Below are 16,795 nucleotides of genomic sequence, written 5' to 3'. Positions count from 1 at the left end.
TGCATGGCTCAATCCCAGGACCCTGAGATTATGACCTGAGTAAAACCAAGAGTTGGACACTTAACTGACTGAGCTATCCAGGCACCCCACAAGATGACATTTTAAAATCTAACGAAATTAATAATAAACTAAATATAAATTACCTAAATATCCCATTTAAAAGCAGAGATTGTCAGATTGCATAAAAAGATAACTATATGTTGCCTATAAGAAATCTCTTCATATTTAAAGACACAAAACTAAAAAGAAATATCAAATGATTGGATAATCAAAGGAAAAGAGCATTTGCAAAAATATATCACCAATTCCTAATAAAAACTAAGCAACTAGAAATACAAGGGAATTTTCTCAACTTGGTAAAGGACATCTATGAAAAACCCTATAGCTAACATCATACTTGATAAAAATTTTCATGTTTTTTCCCATTTGACATTGTACTGGAAGTTTTTCTTGGTACAATTAAGCAAAGAAAGAAAATAGAAGTCATCCCAATTGGAAGGAAGAAGTAAAACTGCTTTTTTTTTTTTTTCAGACAATATGATTATCTGTGTAAAAACATGATAGAATCTACATAGTAGTTCCTAGATTTAAAAATGAATTTTAAAATTTTGGAAGATAAAAGGTAATACACAAAAATCAACTCTATCCCCATATTATAGCAACAATCAGAAATTAAATTTTTTAAGCTTCCATTTAAATTGCATGCATTATTTGAAATAGAGGTACACCTGACTAGATATGTGAAACAACTATATACAATGAAAAATACAAAATGTTGCAGGGAGAAATTTTAAAAGACATAGATAACTAGATAAACTGTGAATGCAGACTATTCTCATTCTTATTCAACATTGTACTGGAGGTCCTAGTACACTAATGTAGGACATTATCAGTTTTGAAAAGGAATGAAATCATTATTCACAGATAAAATCATTATTATGCATAGGAAACCCAAATATCTCAAATATATTTTTATTTTTAAAAAAAATTTTAAAAAGATCTATTTATTTATTTATTTATTTGACAGATTGAGAGAGAGAGAGAAAGAAAGCAAGCCCAGGCAGGGGGAGGACAAGAAGGAGAAGCAAGCTCCTTGCTGAGCAAGGAGCCCCATACGGGGCTCAATCTCAGGACCCTGGGATCATGACCTGAGCTGAAGGCAGAAGCTTAACTGACTGAGCCACCCAAGTGCCCCTCAAATATATTTTTAGAATTAATAAATTAGGGGCACCTGGGTGGCTCAGTGGGTTAAAGCCTCTGCCTTCAGCTCAGGTCATGATCCCAGGGTCCTGGGATCGAGCCCCACATTGGGCTTTCTGCTCAGCAGGGAGCCTGCTTCCTCCTCTCTCTCTCTGCCTGCCTCTCTGCCTACTTGTGATCTCTATCTGTCAAATAAATAAATAAAATCTTTTTTTAAAAAAAAAGAATTAATAAATTATTTTAGTCAGGTTTTTAGATACAAAGTCAATAATATATATATGTAAGTATATAAGTTTTCATTCAAATTACAGTTATTTAACATACAGTGTAGTATTGGTTTCAAGTGTACAATATAGTGATTCAACACTTCCATACAACTGGTGCTCATCACAAGTGCATAAATTATATTTTTATAAATCACCAGGAAACGTTTAGAAAATGAATGGTCCCATTTATAATCACATCGAAAATATCAAGCAACAAAATATGCTCAAACCTCCAAAGGGAAAATGGTAAAACATTACAGAGTCACTAAAGAAAGCAGAGATTAATGGAGTACCATATTCATGAATTAGAGGATTCAACATTATAAAAATGTCAGCTCCTATCAAATTGATAAATTGATTCAGTCCAATCACAATCTAAATCTTAAGTCTATTCTTAAATTCATTTGAATATAGAAAAAGCCAGATATAGCAAAGACACTTTTGTAAGTTAAAGGGTAGGTGGGATTGCTGTATCAGATATCAAGAATTATTATAAAACTATAGAGGTACAGATATGAGCAATAGTGCAGAGGAAGATGAGTAGACCAATGGAACAGAGCAGAGAGCCCAGAAACAGATTCATCCATTGATGGACACTTGATATGTGTTAGAAGTAGCAATTCGGGACTGTGGAGAAGTACAGTCTCTTAAGTGATGCTGGGACAATGGAGTATCTCTAAGGACAAAAGAAAGGAAAGAAAGGACAAAAAGTGAGAGGGAAGGAAGGAAACACACTAGACTCTCCATGCAAAGATTGATTCTAGGTGAAATAGTAATGTGAAAAATAAAACTGAACGTTTTCTTAAATTTTTATTTATTTATTTATTTATTTTTAAGATTTTATTTATTTATTTGACAGACAGAGATCACAAGTAGGCAGAGAGAGAGAGAGAGAGAGGAGGAAGCAGGCTCCCCGCTAAGCAGAGAGCCTGATGTGGGGCTCGATCCCAGGACCCTGGGATCATGACCTGAGCTGAAGGCAGAGGCTTTAACCCACTGAGCCACCCAGGCGCCCCTGTTTTCTTAATTTTTTAAATTAAAAGAGAAACTGTTTTAGCTACTGTTTTTAGTTTCAGGTGTGGAATTTAGTGATTAAAACTAAATCTTTTGGAAGTAACTATCTTCTGGACCTCAGGGTGTGGAAGAATTTCTTAAGTCCAAAACCATTAACCATAAAGAAAAGATTGATATATTCAAGTATATCAAAGTTAAGAGTTCATTTTTCAGAAGATACTATAATGGAATTGAGAAGATAAGCCATAAAGATTTTTGACTAGTATTTAAATACATAAAGAGCGCCTTTATGGCCAATAAAGATATGAAGAGATTATCAGTCTCATTGGCAAAAAAAAATAAAAATACAAATTAACAGCAATGCAAAGCCTCTGTTACCCATAAGATTAGCAAAAATTACATACATCCAACTCTTGGCAATTTTGTGGGGAAAAATTAATTCTCATATGTTGTGATAGCAGTATAAACTGGTACAATCATTTTGGAAAACAATTTGATGTTATCCTGTGGAATGTTGAAGATATGCATATCTTTTGACCAGCATTCCAGTCCTAGATATTTAACCACAAAAATGTGCGCACATGTTCACTAGAATTCATGCCCAAGAATGTTCATTGCAGTGTTCTTCTTTGGAGCTTCAAATTGGAACAACCCAAATATTCATCACATTAAAATGGCTCAGTTTTACTGTGTTCATATGAAGCAATATTATACAACATTCAAAAATGCGAATGAATCTTATGTCAGGGGTTTTGAAGAGTTGGTAAAGGTAACAAAGAATGTACCTACTAGGATTCCATTTATTTAAAGTTTTAAACAGGCTCAGGAATGCAATCATAAAAGGTAAAATCATAGAGAAGAACAAGGAAATAAATTATCATAAAAGCGAGGAGGTGTTATAATTAGGAGACACAAGGGCCAACAGTGATAGTTTCTGCTTGCCTCAAATATTCTAGGCAAGGGGTTCTAGGCAAGTGGCCCATGAGGTGATGACAGATATTTCCTTTGCAACCATTAGATAAACTTTATAGATAAGTTTCATGCACTTTTTGCAAGAAGTGTTTGTATAAAGAGAATTCTACTCAATTTTATATTACAGTATTACTAATTCACAGTAGGGGAGTTATAATAACTTTGGAAAATGTTTTGCACTCAACTATATACCATAAGCCAAACAAGGTAAACCAGTAAAGCTTGTGAGGTGATCCTCCTAGATAATTAATATACACAAATACATAGATTTCTAAAGAATTCAAGAGTACTTGAAATAAATAGTCTAATGTTTAAATGAGTGTTAACAAAAACCAGTACCTGTCCACATTAGTGCAGTTTTGTGCACTTAATTGCTTCTTATCCCTTCCAGGACCTTAGTCCTGGAGAGATATATTCTCCATGGGGCTGCCAGAGTCATGTAGAGAAGTTTGGTTCACAGAATGGTAAGGAAACCTGATTGGCTTCCTGCAATCAATGCAATGTCTTAAGCCCTACTCTGAAAAGTTTTTTTTTTTTAAAGATTTTATTTGTTTATTTGACAGACAGAGATCACAAGTAGACAGAGAGGCAGGCAGAGAGAGAGAGAGAGAGGAAGCAGGCTCCCCGCCGAGCAGAGAGCCCGATGCGGGACTCGATCCTAGGACCCTGAGATCATGACCTGAGCTGAAGGCAGCTGCCTAACCCACTGAGCCACCCAGGCGCCCTGAAAAGTACTTTTGAAATGATTTTATATTGGTTTTAAAAAACCTCTTCGCAGAATTTTTATAATCCCCTTTCATTAAAATCCCATTTACTCTCTGCTCATAGACCTAACTATTGTTGTGTCAACCCATTTCCCTTGAAAAACAGTAAGACCATACTCTTGTGTCAGAAAGACAAGGGAAGTAAACCTGCCAATTCAGAGATATCTAGCCTCAGATGTCTCATCCAGTTATTTTCTTGTGGTCTCTTGGCATCTCCTGACATGCAGCACCTCACCTCCAAGGTCACTGAGAAATTTCCCAGAGAGATCTGGGTTTTCCTGAGACCCTGGCGTCAAATGTAATTCATGGGCCCTGTAAAGGCTGCCTTAGACTTTAATTCTACATGATCTTCAGCTTGTTCCTACAAACAACTACTACTTCACTCCGTGTCTCAAAGAGGGAGAATCTGATTGGCCTTGAGCATAGAAATATAAATAAGATGTTGAATACTGTCCTGTGGACTTAGGTAGAGCATCCATCCCTGTCCAATCAACGATGATGCAGAAATGCTATAGGATATGAGATAGAACATGGCCATACATAATCGGCAAAAGCAGTGGGCAGGAACAGATGGAGTACAAGGTGGGGGGAGGAGAGTAGGCGGAGAACAGATGAAGCCGCTGCACAAAGACATTTTGAGTACAAGCAGGTTTTCAAGAAAGACAGTAAGTTCAATTTTTGGCTTATTGAGTTTGAGAGAAGCCAGGTGAAATTGTCCAATTGGTAGTTAGATATATAAGAGCCTGCCTTGAATGTGAGCCAAGGTCTTGGATTTTTCAAAGGATTATAAGGACGGTCACATGTGAGGGTATAATCATCTATACAGGCCCTAAAGATACAAATTACAGAATTAAGACCAACAACTTGCTCTAATCAATAGTATTAATCATGTTCATGCAACCAGATTTGGGTATACATACTTATGCTTGTGAATATAATGTACTAAAATACAAAATAAGTGATTGCGTATGCTAATTAAATATTCTTGCTGGGCATGTAGTGAGAACATCTGAATCCCAGGCTTGGTTTAGCCACTTGATTGACTCAGTTGACCTAACTCTGTTATTCAGCTGCCAATTGAGATGCTCCCTGGAGGTCTAGTGGTTAAGATTCTGCGGTCTCAACTGCCAAGTGGTTCCCAGGATGATTTTATCAAAAGGGAAAATATCTGTGGGAATGTTTCCTAAACTGTAGCTCAGCAAAAATGTTAGTAAATTTATCTCTCTTTAAAAAAATTGTTTCAATCACTGAAGACCTTTGTTTTGTTCCCATTTGAACTTTTGTTTTCTAGGTATAAGAATGAGATTTTGAGGAGTTAGAGAAACATTACCTTAGCCAGGAGCAATGAGCAATGCTATCTTTCTAAACACATTCTTTTAGGGCGTCTGGCTGTCTCAGTCAATTAAGCATCTGCCTCTTGATTTTGGCTCAGTTCGTGTTCTTGGGGTTCTGGGTTCAAGCCCCAGGTGGGGCTCTGTGCTCACAAGTCTGCTTGAGGATTGTCTCCCTCACCTTCTGCCTTCCCCCATAAATAAATAAATATCTTAACAGTAAAATAAAAATATTCTCTTAAGAATTGGTGTCACGCATTAAGGCAAGACACATTGGAGCATTAACTGCTCCTTCTGAAGACTAAGTTTTAAAAATATATAATTCTATCTCCAGAGGGGAAAATTGTAGATCATATTTACCTGGTAAAAATAAATTTAAAGCAAAGTACAGTTTCTTAGAATTGTGTCTAATAGTCTATATCAAGATTTTGAAATGTACATTTACTGGATTTAAAACACCATTATAATTATTTAATTATACTTAAATCATGGTTCCCAATAATTAGAAAGGAAATCTGGCATAATGGGTTTGTTTTTTGTGATAATTATAGTAATTTTGTAAATTATTCAAAAGAAATCATTTTAGAGAATTAACAATAAAATGTTGATTTTGTGTGCTGAATCATGACTGTAGGCAAGATTATGGAGTATCTTAGCTTCCAAGGTAAATTTGCTTTTGCACTTAGCTCCTTAGTTGTGGAAATTCTGAACCTTGAATGTGTCCAGGAATAGAGTAAGCAACACAGTCTTTCATTTATCAAAGCCTCACCATTAGCACTGGAACATTTTTTTCTCATTTGAAAGGAATGCAGGACTCTCATGTGTGTAGTTTATTTCATTTAGGAGGGAGATCATTTTCTTCCATTTTCCAAATTTCCAAATCAAATTTCACAGTCATTACCAATATTACTTTAAGGTAAATAATTGAACTTTCTGGCTAATATGGATTGTCTGGTATCTATGGCTCTGGAACAGAGTATGGTCAAAACCAATTTCAAAATGATTTAGACTTGCAGAACTGCAAGAAGTTAAGAAATGTGACCCGTAAATATAAACCCACCTATTGTTCTTACATCCAGCAAGGGAGCACAGAGATGGGCAACCTGTTTTCTAAGGTTACATGTGGACCTTCTCAAATGTTAATTCTCCCATTTCATGCTTTAGGAATCTGTACTATCCACAGTGGTTTTATGTAGAATATTTTTATCTATTTATTTGTGGAGTGGCAAAGTTTTCCAAGAGGATAATTTTCTACTCCTCTTATTGTTACTATGTCTTTAAAGTGAAATCAGGAACAGATTAATAGGGATGTCTAAGTTAATAGGAACCAATAACATATTTTTTGCAGTGGAACTGGTATTTTAAAAGACCAACATTGAGAAATAAGGCTCATTATCTGCACTAGGTACAGAACCTAGATAAAACAGGAACTCAGGAAATCCTGTCTTTTCATATTCAAATAAAAATGGGTTGAGTCCTCATTCCAAACACTGTGGAAAACCCAACATGCATTTTCTGGGATTTCTGGGAACACACATTTCCCCTGATCAACTCTTGACCTAATTTCCTGTTTTGATTGGTTCCAGTTTCCTTCTCTGTTTTCTTATGATTGCCTTCTTTTTTCTCCTCCCTACTTCAATTTCTTTTTCCTCCTTCCTTCTTCAACTTTTAAAACTTTATGAAATAACTCATAAATATGGAATATGGAATATATGTAATTTGCAGAATTTATAAAGCATAAAAATGTAATAAACACCTATATACTCAGCTTAAGAAACAAAATATTGCGATTATGATTAAACCCACATTGCCCTTGCCATATCACATTACCCATCTCTACTCCAGAGACAACTATCCTCCTGAATTTTGTCATCTTTCAAATTTGCTACTTATATGCTGATATCTAAAATATGTATTATATTGTTTGACTTGTTTTGAATGTTTTTTAAATTTTTATTTTTAAATTTTACTTTAAATTTTTTATTTATCTATTTATTTATTTTTAAAGATTTTATTTATTTATTTGACAGACAAAGATCACAAGCAGGCAGAGAGGCAGGCAGAGAGAGAGGAGAGAGCAGGCTCCCCACTGAGCAGAGAGCCAAATACGGGGCTCGATCCCAGGACCCTGGGATCATGACCTGAGCCAAAGGAAGAGGCTTTAACCCACTGAGCCACCCAGGCACCCCTAAATTTTGTATTTAAATTCAATTTAGGTAACATGTACAGCATTATTAGTTTCAGTGGTAGAATTTTTTGATTCTTAGTTACATATAACACCTAGTGATCATTACATCAAATGCCCTCCTTGATAGCCATCCCCCAATTACCCCATCCTCCTACCCATCTCCCCTCCAGCAACCCTCAGTTTGTTTCCTAGAGTTAAGAGTCCCATATGGTTTTCTTCCTTCTCTGTTTTCATCTTGTTCTATTTCTTCCTTTCCTATATGTTTGTCAGTTTTGTTTCTTAAATTCCACAGATGAATAAAATCTTATGTTATTTGTCTTTGACTGACTTATTCTGCTTAGCATTATATCCTCTAGTTCCATCCTTGTCACTGCAAAAGGCAAGAGTATATGCTTTTTGATGGCTGAGTAATATTTCACTGCATACCACAACTTCTTTATGCATTCATCTGTTGATGGACATCTGGGCCCTTTCCATATTTTGGCTATTGTGGATATTGCTGCTATGAACATTGGTGTGCAGATGCCCCTTTGATTCATTTTTGTATCCTTTGGATAAATACCTAGTAGTGCAATTGCTGGGCTGTAGACTAACTCCATTTTGAGGAAGCTCCATACTGTTTTCCAGAGTGACTGCACCAGCTTGCATTCCCACCAATGGGGTAAGGAGGTTGCCCTTTCTCCACATCCTTGTGAACACCTGTTGTTTCCTGACCTGTTAATTTTAGCCATTCTGACTGGTGTGAGGTGATCTCTTACTGTGGCTTTGATTTGTATTTCCCTGATGCTGAGTTATGTTGAGCATTTTTTCATATGTCTGTTAGCCATTCATATGTCTTCTCTGGAGAAATGTTTGTTCATGGCTTCTGCCCATTTCTTGAATGGATTATTTGTTTTTTGGAGTGTTGAGTTCAGTAAGGTTTTTATAGATTTTGGATACCAGCCCTTTATTTGATATGTCATTTTAAAATATCTTCTACCATTCCAAAGGTTCCCTTTTAGCTTTGTTGACTATTTCCTCTGCTGTGAAAAAGCTTTTTATCCCAAGGGAAGGAAAAAAAAAAAAAAAAAAAAAGCTTTTTATCCCAGTGAAGTCCCAATAGTTCATGTTTGCTTTTGTTCCCCTCGCCTTTGGAGATGTGTCTAACAAGAAGTTGCTGCAGCTCAGGTCAAAGATGTTATGCCTGTGTTCTCCTCTAGGATTTTGATGACTTCCTATCTCAAATTAAGGTCTTTGATTCATTTTGAGTTTATTTTTGTTATGATGTGGGAAAGTGGCCCAGGTTCATTCTTTTGCATGTTGCTGTCCAATTTTCCCAGCACCATTTGTTGGAGAGACTTTTTTCCATTGGACAATCTTTCCTGCTTTGTCAAAGATTAGTTGTCCATAGATTGTGAGCCCATTTCTAAGTTCTCTATTCTGTTCCATTGATCTATGTGTCTGTTTTTGTGCCAGTACCGTACTGTCTTGACGATTACAGCTTGAAGTCTGGAATTGTGATGCCTCCAGCTTTGTGTTTCTTTTTCAAGATTGCTTTGGCTATTTGAGGCCTTTTTGGTTCCATACAAATTTTAGGATAGTTTGTTCTAGCTCTTTGAAAATGCTGGTGATATTTTGATAGGGATTGTGCTGAATGTGTAGATAGTTTTGGGTAGCATAGCTATTTTAACAGTATTTGCTCTTCCAATCCATGGGCATGGAATGTTTTTCCATTTCTTTAAGTCTTCCTCAATTTCTTTCATGAGTGTTCTATAGTTCTCAGAGTACAGATCATTTACCTCTTAGGTTTATTCCTAAGTAACTTGTGGTTTTTGGTCCTTATTTTGAATGTTGTATAAGTAATATCATATTGTATTTTTACCCTAAAATTTGCTTTAAAAATTTTAACACTTTATTCATGATATTCATCCATGGTGATGAAAGTGACTAAAGTTGATTCATTTTACCTGCCAAAAAGTATCCAAATGAGGGGTGCCTTGGTGACTCAGTCAGTTAAGTGGCTGCCCTTTTTTTTTTTTTTTTTAAAGTGGCTGCCTTCATTCAGTTCCTGGGGTCCTGGGATTGAGTCCCACAACAGGCTCCCTGCTCAGCCAGGAAGCCAGGAATCAGCTTCTTTCTCCCCCTCTTTCCCTCCCTGTCATTTGTGCTCTCTCTCTTGCTTGCCCTCTCCCTCTCTCAAATAAATAAGATATATATATATATACATATGTTCATACGTATATACGTATATATACGTATGAACTTATGTATATACGTATATACATATGTATATATGTGTATATATATGAATATCAATTTAATTTTGCACTGTCTTATCAATGGATATTTGGAATATTTCCAGTTTGTCCTTCTATTATAAACAATGGTGCTCATATATATTTTCTGATAAATACATGTATCAAGAATTACCATTCTAGGAATGACTCAAATTTACAAGATAATGTCAAATTACATTCCAAAGTATTTATATCAATTCATATGTTTACCAATGCTATGACTTCCTATTGCACCACACGACCAATACTTACTATTGTCACTATGCCCAGTCTGAAATTTTGGCCATTCTTTTTTTTCCTGCCCCTTTTACTCTCTCCTTTCCTTCTGGGACTCTCATCATGTAAATTATTGTACCGACTGTATCTGCACTGTTCACTTTTGAAAAAACTTCACAAGTAAAAGTGAACATACAATACAGGTAGTATATCAATAACTTATAAAACTAGTATGAGGGTTAAAAGACGAAAGTAGTAAAATTAATTATATCTGAAAAATCAATTATGGGACTTACAAAATAAAAAATGTAAAATATGACATATACATAAAACCTGGAAGAGGAGTAAAAATGTAGTGCTTTTATAATGTATTCAATCTTAAGCAGTCATCAACTTAATATAAACTACTCTATATTTAATATTTTATATATGAACCTCATGCCAACTGTAACCCCCAAACCTGTAATAGATTCACAAAAAATGAAGAGAAAGTAATCCAAGCATAACCCTAAGGAAAGTCACCAATCACAAGGGAAAAGAAAAGAAAGGAATAGAAAAGAGCTACAAGAATAACAAGAAAACAAGGAACGTTACAGAATGCTCAGTGAGACACGGAGGAATGGCAGCTGCCTGAGCTGTGCCCAGCAACGTGCTCTTTCCCACTCCCTAACACCAGCCTTGGCCCTCTCGCTTGCTGTAGAAATGGTGTAAAAAACACTATGACGTTTTGGGGGTCAAACCCAATGCAATCCGAGAAGAATTGAAAAAGACCTACAGGAAACTGGCCTTGAATTACTACCGATGATAAGAATCCAAATGAAGGAGAAAAGTTTAAATAGATTTCTCAAGCTTACAAAGTACTCTCTGATGCAAAGAAAAAGGAATTATACAACAAAAGAGGCAAACAAGCAATTAAAGAAGGTGGAGTTGGTGGTGGTTTGGGCTCCCCATGGACATCTTTGATATGTTTTTTGGAAGAGGAGGAAGGAAGCAGAGAGAAAGGAGAGGTAAAAATGTTGTGCATCACCTCTTAGAAACCTTAGAAGATTTATATAATGGTGCAACAAAAAACCTAGATCTTCAAAAGAACATGATTTGTGATAAATGTGAAGGCTGAGGTGGTAAGAAAGGATCAGTCAAATGTCCCAATTGCCAAGGCACTTGAATGCATATAAGAATTCATCAGATAGGATCTGGAATGGTTCAGCAAATTCAATCTCTGTGCATGGAATGCCAGGGCCATGGGGAAGAGATCAGTCCTAAAGATAGATGTAAAAGCTTCAATGAAAGGAAGATAGTTTGAGAGAAGAAGATTCTAGATGTTCATATTGACAAAGGAATGAAAGATGGCCAGAAGATAATATTCCATGGTGAAGGAGACCAAGAACCAGGACTGAAACCAGGAGATATTATCATTGTTTTAGATCAGAAGGACGATGCTATTTTTACACAGCAAGGAGAAGACCTTTTCATATGTATGGATATACAGCTGGTTGAAGCCCTGTGTCATTTTCAAAAGCCAGTATCTACTCTTGACAACTGAACCATTGTCATCACCTCTCATCCAGGTCAAATTGTCAAGCATGGAGATATCAATTGTGTGCTAAATGAAGGCATGTGCTAAATGAAGGCTAAATTGTACACCATGAGAAGGGTTGCCTCATCATCAAATTTAAGGTAATCTTTCCTGAGAATGGCTTTCTCTCTCCTGATAAACTCTCTTTGCTGGAAAAACTCCTACCTGAGAGGAAGGAAGTAGAAGAGACTGATGAAATGGACCAGGTAGAACTGGTGGAATTTGATCAAATCAGGAAAAATGGTGCCATTACCATGGGGAATCATATGAGGATGATGAACATCATCCCAGGGGTGGTGTTCAGTGTCAGACCTCTCAATGGGGCCAGTGAATAACACTGCTGGCATTTTTTATGCAGTAGTGAAAGAATGAAGGACTATAATCATATCTCACTACTTGCTATTGTTCTTGTTTTAATATTCAACTATAGTAGTGTTTTAAAAGTTAAATGAAGAATAAACTCAAATATAAAAGCTCTGACTTTGCCCTGTATGTATGATGACTTCAGTGTACAAGATAAGTTTATATTTGTAAAAACTACTTAAAAAAAACTCTCCTAGCATTTGTTAGACCATACCTTGTAATTAATTTCAGCTCTATGTATCTGAAACAGCTCAGACTGAAATGCTAGTTGTATGTATTGACTTCAGTGTATGACTTTAAAACAGATTGAAACAAGAGACAATGAAGGACATTACATAATGATAAAGCGTTCTATCCAATGAGAGAATATAACAATTATAAATACCTATGCACCCAACATAGGCTCACCTACATACATAGAGTGAATATTAATAGACATAGAGAGAGAAAATGACATCAAAAAATAATAGTAGGGGATTTTAACACAGCATATATATCAGTGGATAGATCATCCACAAAAAGTCAGGAAGGAAACAGTGGCTTTGACCAAATGGACTTAAATATATACAGAAATTCTATCCAAAAACAGCAAAATGCACATTCTTTTCAAGTGCACATATACATTCTTCAGGATAGATCATGTCAGGCCACAAAACAAGTCTCAGTAAATTTAAGAAGATTGAAATCACATCAACCGTCTTTTATGACCACAACAATATGAAACTAGAAACCAGCTATAAGAAGAAACTGAAAAAACATAAGCAACGTGCTATTAAACAAATAATGGGCTAATGAAGAAATAAAAAAAGAAAAGAAAACATACAAGCAGACAAATGAAAATGAAACACAATGCTCCAAAATCTCTGAGATGAAGTGAAAGCAGTTCTAAGATGAAATTTTATAGCAATACACACCAACTTTAAGAAACAAGAAAAAAACTCAAGTAAACAATCTAATATTATACCCAAAGGAACTAGAAAAGAAAAATAAAGCCCAAAGTTAATAGAAAGTAGGAAATAATGAAGATCAGAGTGGAAATAAATGAAATAGAGCTGAGAAAACAATAGGAAAGTTCAATGGAACCAAAGGCTATTTCTTTGAAAAGGTAAACAAAATTGATAAACATGTAGCTAAACTCATCAGGAAAAAGAGAGTACTCAAATAAATAAGATCAGAAATCAAAGAGGAGAAATAACAAGTGACACCACAGAAATATAAAGAATGATAAGAGACTAACACAAAAAATTATATGCCAAAATGTTGGACAACATAGAAGAAATGGATAAATTCCTAGAAATATACATCTTATAGATGTATATAGAAATATAGAAATCCTCCAAAAGTGAATCAGGAAGAAATAGAAAATCTGAATAGCTAATTCCTAGTAGCACTATTGAATTGGTACTAAATAAATAAATAAAAAACAAATCCCAACAAACAAAAAACTCCAGGGCTAGATGACTTCACATCTAAAAAACTAAATGTTTTTAATGTTTTTAAATGTTTTAGTTTAAAAAACTAAAATTTTTTAAACATTTAAAAAGGAATTAATACCTATTATTCTCAAACTATTACAAAAATTAAAGGAGGAAGGAAAGCTTTCAAATATATTTTATAAGGCCAGAATTCAGAAAAAGACACTACAAAAAATAAAAATTACAGGCTAATATTGGATAAACATAGATGCAAAAATCTTCAACAAAATATTAACAAACTGCATTCAACAATACAGTCAAAGGATCATTTGCCATGATCAAGTGGGATTTATCCCAAGAATAGAAGAATGGCTCCTTATCTTCAAATCAATCAACATGATACATCACATTACAAAATAAAGGATAAAAACCTTATCATCTGAATAGATGACAAAAAAAGCATTTGACAGAATTCAACATCCATTCATGATAGAAACTCTCAACAAAATAGGTTTAGAGGGAACATACCTCAACATAAAAAAGGTCATATATTATAAACCCACAGCTAATATCATACTCAATGGTGAAAAACTGAGAGCCTTTTCTCTAAAATCAGGTAAGATTAAGCATGTCCACTCTCACCACTTTTATTCAACATACTACTGGAAATCCTAGCCACAGCAGTTAGACAAGAAAAAGAAATAAATGCATCTAGATTGGAAAGGAAGAAATAAAACTGCTACTATTTGCAGAAGACATACCACATATAGAAAACCCTGAAGACCCACCAAAAACTATGAGAATTAATAAATAAATTCAGTAAAATTGCAGAATGGAAAGCCAATATACAGAAATGTGTTCATTTCTATACAATAATAGTAAAGTAGCAGAAAGAGAATTTGAGAAGACAATCTCATTTACAATTACAATTACACCAAAAAGAATAAAATATCTTGAGATAAGTTTAACCAAGAAGGTGAAAAACTTATACCTTAACAACTATAAAACATTAATGAAAGAAATTGAAGAGGACACAAAGAAATGGAAAAATATACCATTTTCATGGGTTGAAGAATTAATTTTGTTAAAATGTTCAGATTACCCAAAGCAACTTACACATTCAAAGCAATCCTTATCAAAATATGAATTTTTTTCAACTAACTAGGGTAAATAATCCTAAAATTTTTATGGAATCACAAAAAAAAAAAAAAAAAAAAAAGCCCAAACCCAAATAGACAAAGCAATCTTGAGAAAGAACAACAAAGCTGGAAGTATCATAATCCCAGATTTCAAGATACACTACAAAGCTCTAGTAATCAAAATCGTGTTGTACTAGCATAAAAATAGACACATAAATCAATGGAACAGAATAGAGAGCCCAGAGGGGTTCCTGGATGGCTCAGTAGGTTAGGTGTCTCTTTTTTTTTAAATAATTTTTAAATTTTTTTATAAACATATAATGTATTATTGGGCCCAGAGGTGTCTGACTCTTGATCTCAGCCCAAGGTCATTATTTGAAGACCTAAACTGAAACAAAACAACAACAACAAGAACAACAATAGCAGCAGCAACAGCAACAGCAACAAAACATATCTTCAAAGGAAACTCCGGGTCCATATTGCATAACAGAATAATTCTATCAACATATAATAAAGAAATAATACTAATTCTTCATAGACAATTTCAGAAAAATTGAAGAGGATGACATACTTGCCATTTCTTTTTATGAGGCCACTATTATCCTGATACCAAAACCAATAAAAATTATAAAGAAAAAGAAGGGGGTGCCTGGGTGGCTCAGTTGTTAGGCATCTGCTTTTGGCTCTGGTCAAAATCCCAGGGTCCTAGGATCAAGCCCCATGTCACGCTCCTGGTCTGTGGGAAGCCTGCTTCTCCTTCTCGCACTCCCCCTGCTTGTGTTCCCTCTGGCTGTCTCTCTCTCTGTCAAACAAATAAAATATTTAAAAAAAAAAAAAAAGGAAAAAGAAAAAGAAGTACAGACTTAGTTTAAAAATGTATTTTTGTAAATCAAATCCAGCAATATTTAAAGGGATAATAAGCCATTTTAATTTAAAAAAAAAAAAAAGGCCAGATGATTATCTAATTAGGTACGAAGCCAAGAACTAAGGAATGTGACAACTTCCAGAATCTGGAAAAGGTAAGCAAAGCATCCCTAAAGCTTCCGAAAGGAGTACAGATCCATCTGTCCATTTTAGATCTCTGATTGGCATGACTATAAGATATCAAATGAGTATTGCTTTAGGCCACTAATTTTGTGGTAATATGGTACACTGTTTAAAAAAAAAAAAAAAAGCTGGTATAGATTTTGGTGCCTGGAAGTTGAATGCTGTCATAACAAATATCTAAAAATGTGGGAGTGACTTGAAATTAGGCACGAGAAGAGGCTGAAAGAATTCTGAGGGACATGATGGTAAAATCTACATTTCTTTGAGTAGACTGTTAATAGAAATATTGATGTTAAAGAAATATTCATGTTAAAGATGTTAAAGAATTCAGAAGGAAATGAGGAACATTATGGAGAAATCCTAAATTGCCTTAGAGGAAGCCTAAATCACCATGAACAAACAATAGAAATGTGGACATTAAGAATGTTGCTGGTGTGAGCTCAGAAAATAGATGAGGAACATATTATTGTAAATTGGATGAAGAGAGGCCCTTGTAACATAGTGGTGGAATTTAGCAAAATTGGATCTTACAGTGATGTGAAAAGCAGAACTCATAAATAATAAACTTGGTTATTCAGCTTAGGAGATTTCCAAGCCAAGTGTTGAAGATGTTTCCTGGCTTCTTCTTTCTGCTTATAGTAAAATGTCAGAAGAGACAGAAGTAGGTAAGGATCATAAAGCAAAAAGGAAATAGGAATCAGTTTAGGAAGTTCTTGTCCTATCTAGATGGCAAAAGATGTTAAAATCCAGAGGTGGTTGCTGAAAACATGGCAAAGAAAATAAAATTATGGAAGTTTGTCTTTGCAGCCCTTTTCTGAGACACTGGAATGATTAAAGGGTCAGAACACAAGAGATTAAGAATATACCTCACGGGTCTTCTTAGTGAAACCAGAGCATCTCTAGGAAGCTTCAGAGCATTGCCTCTCAGCCATCTTAATAAAACCAACTATAGGGAATGTGTTATCTCAAAAAGATCTGTGAATGTAGCTCTGCCAATGTTATGAATCTACTTGAGATCCACAGGGTTC

At 34.9% G+C, this 16,795-nt stretch overlaps 1 pseudogene; it reads left to right on the top strand.

Annotated features, from left to right (window-relative positions):
• Positions 1-4,746: 4,746 nt before the first annotated feature.
• Positions 4,747-12,134, top strand: LOC122890317 (annotated as a pseudogene).
• Positions 12,135-16,795: the final 4,661 nt, after the last annotated feature.

This window comes from Neovison vison, chromosome 11, assembly GCF_020171115.1.
Source record: "Neovison vison isolate M4711 chromosome 11, ASM_NN_V1, whole genome shotgun sequence".
NCBI lineage: Eukaryota > Metazoa > Chordata > Mammalia > Carnivora > Mustelidae > Neogale > Neogale vison.
The sequence above is the reverse complement of the archived record's forward strand: the minus strand, read 5'-3'. Positions and strand labels throughout refer to the sequence as shown.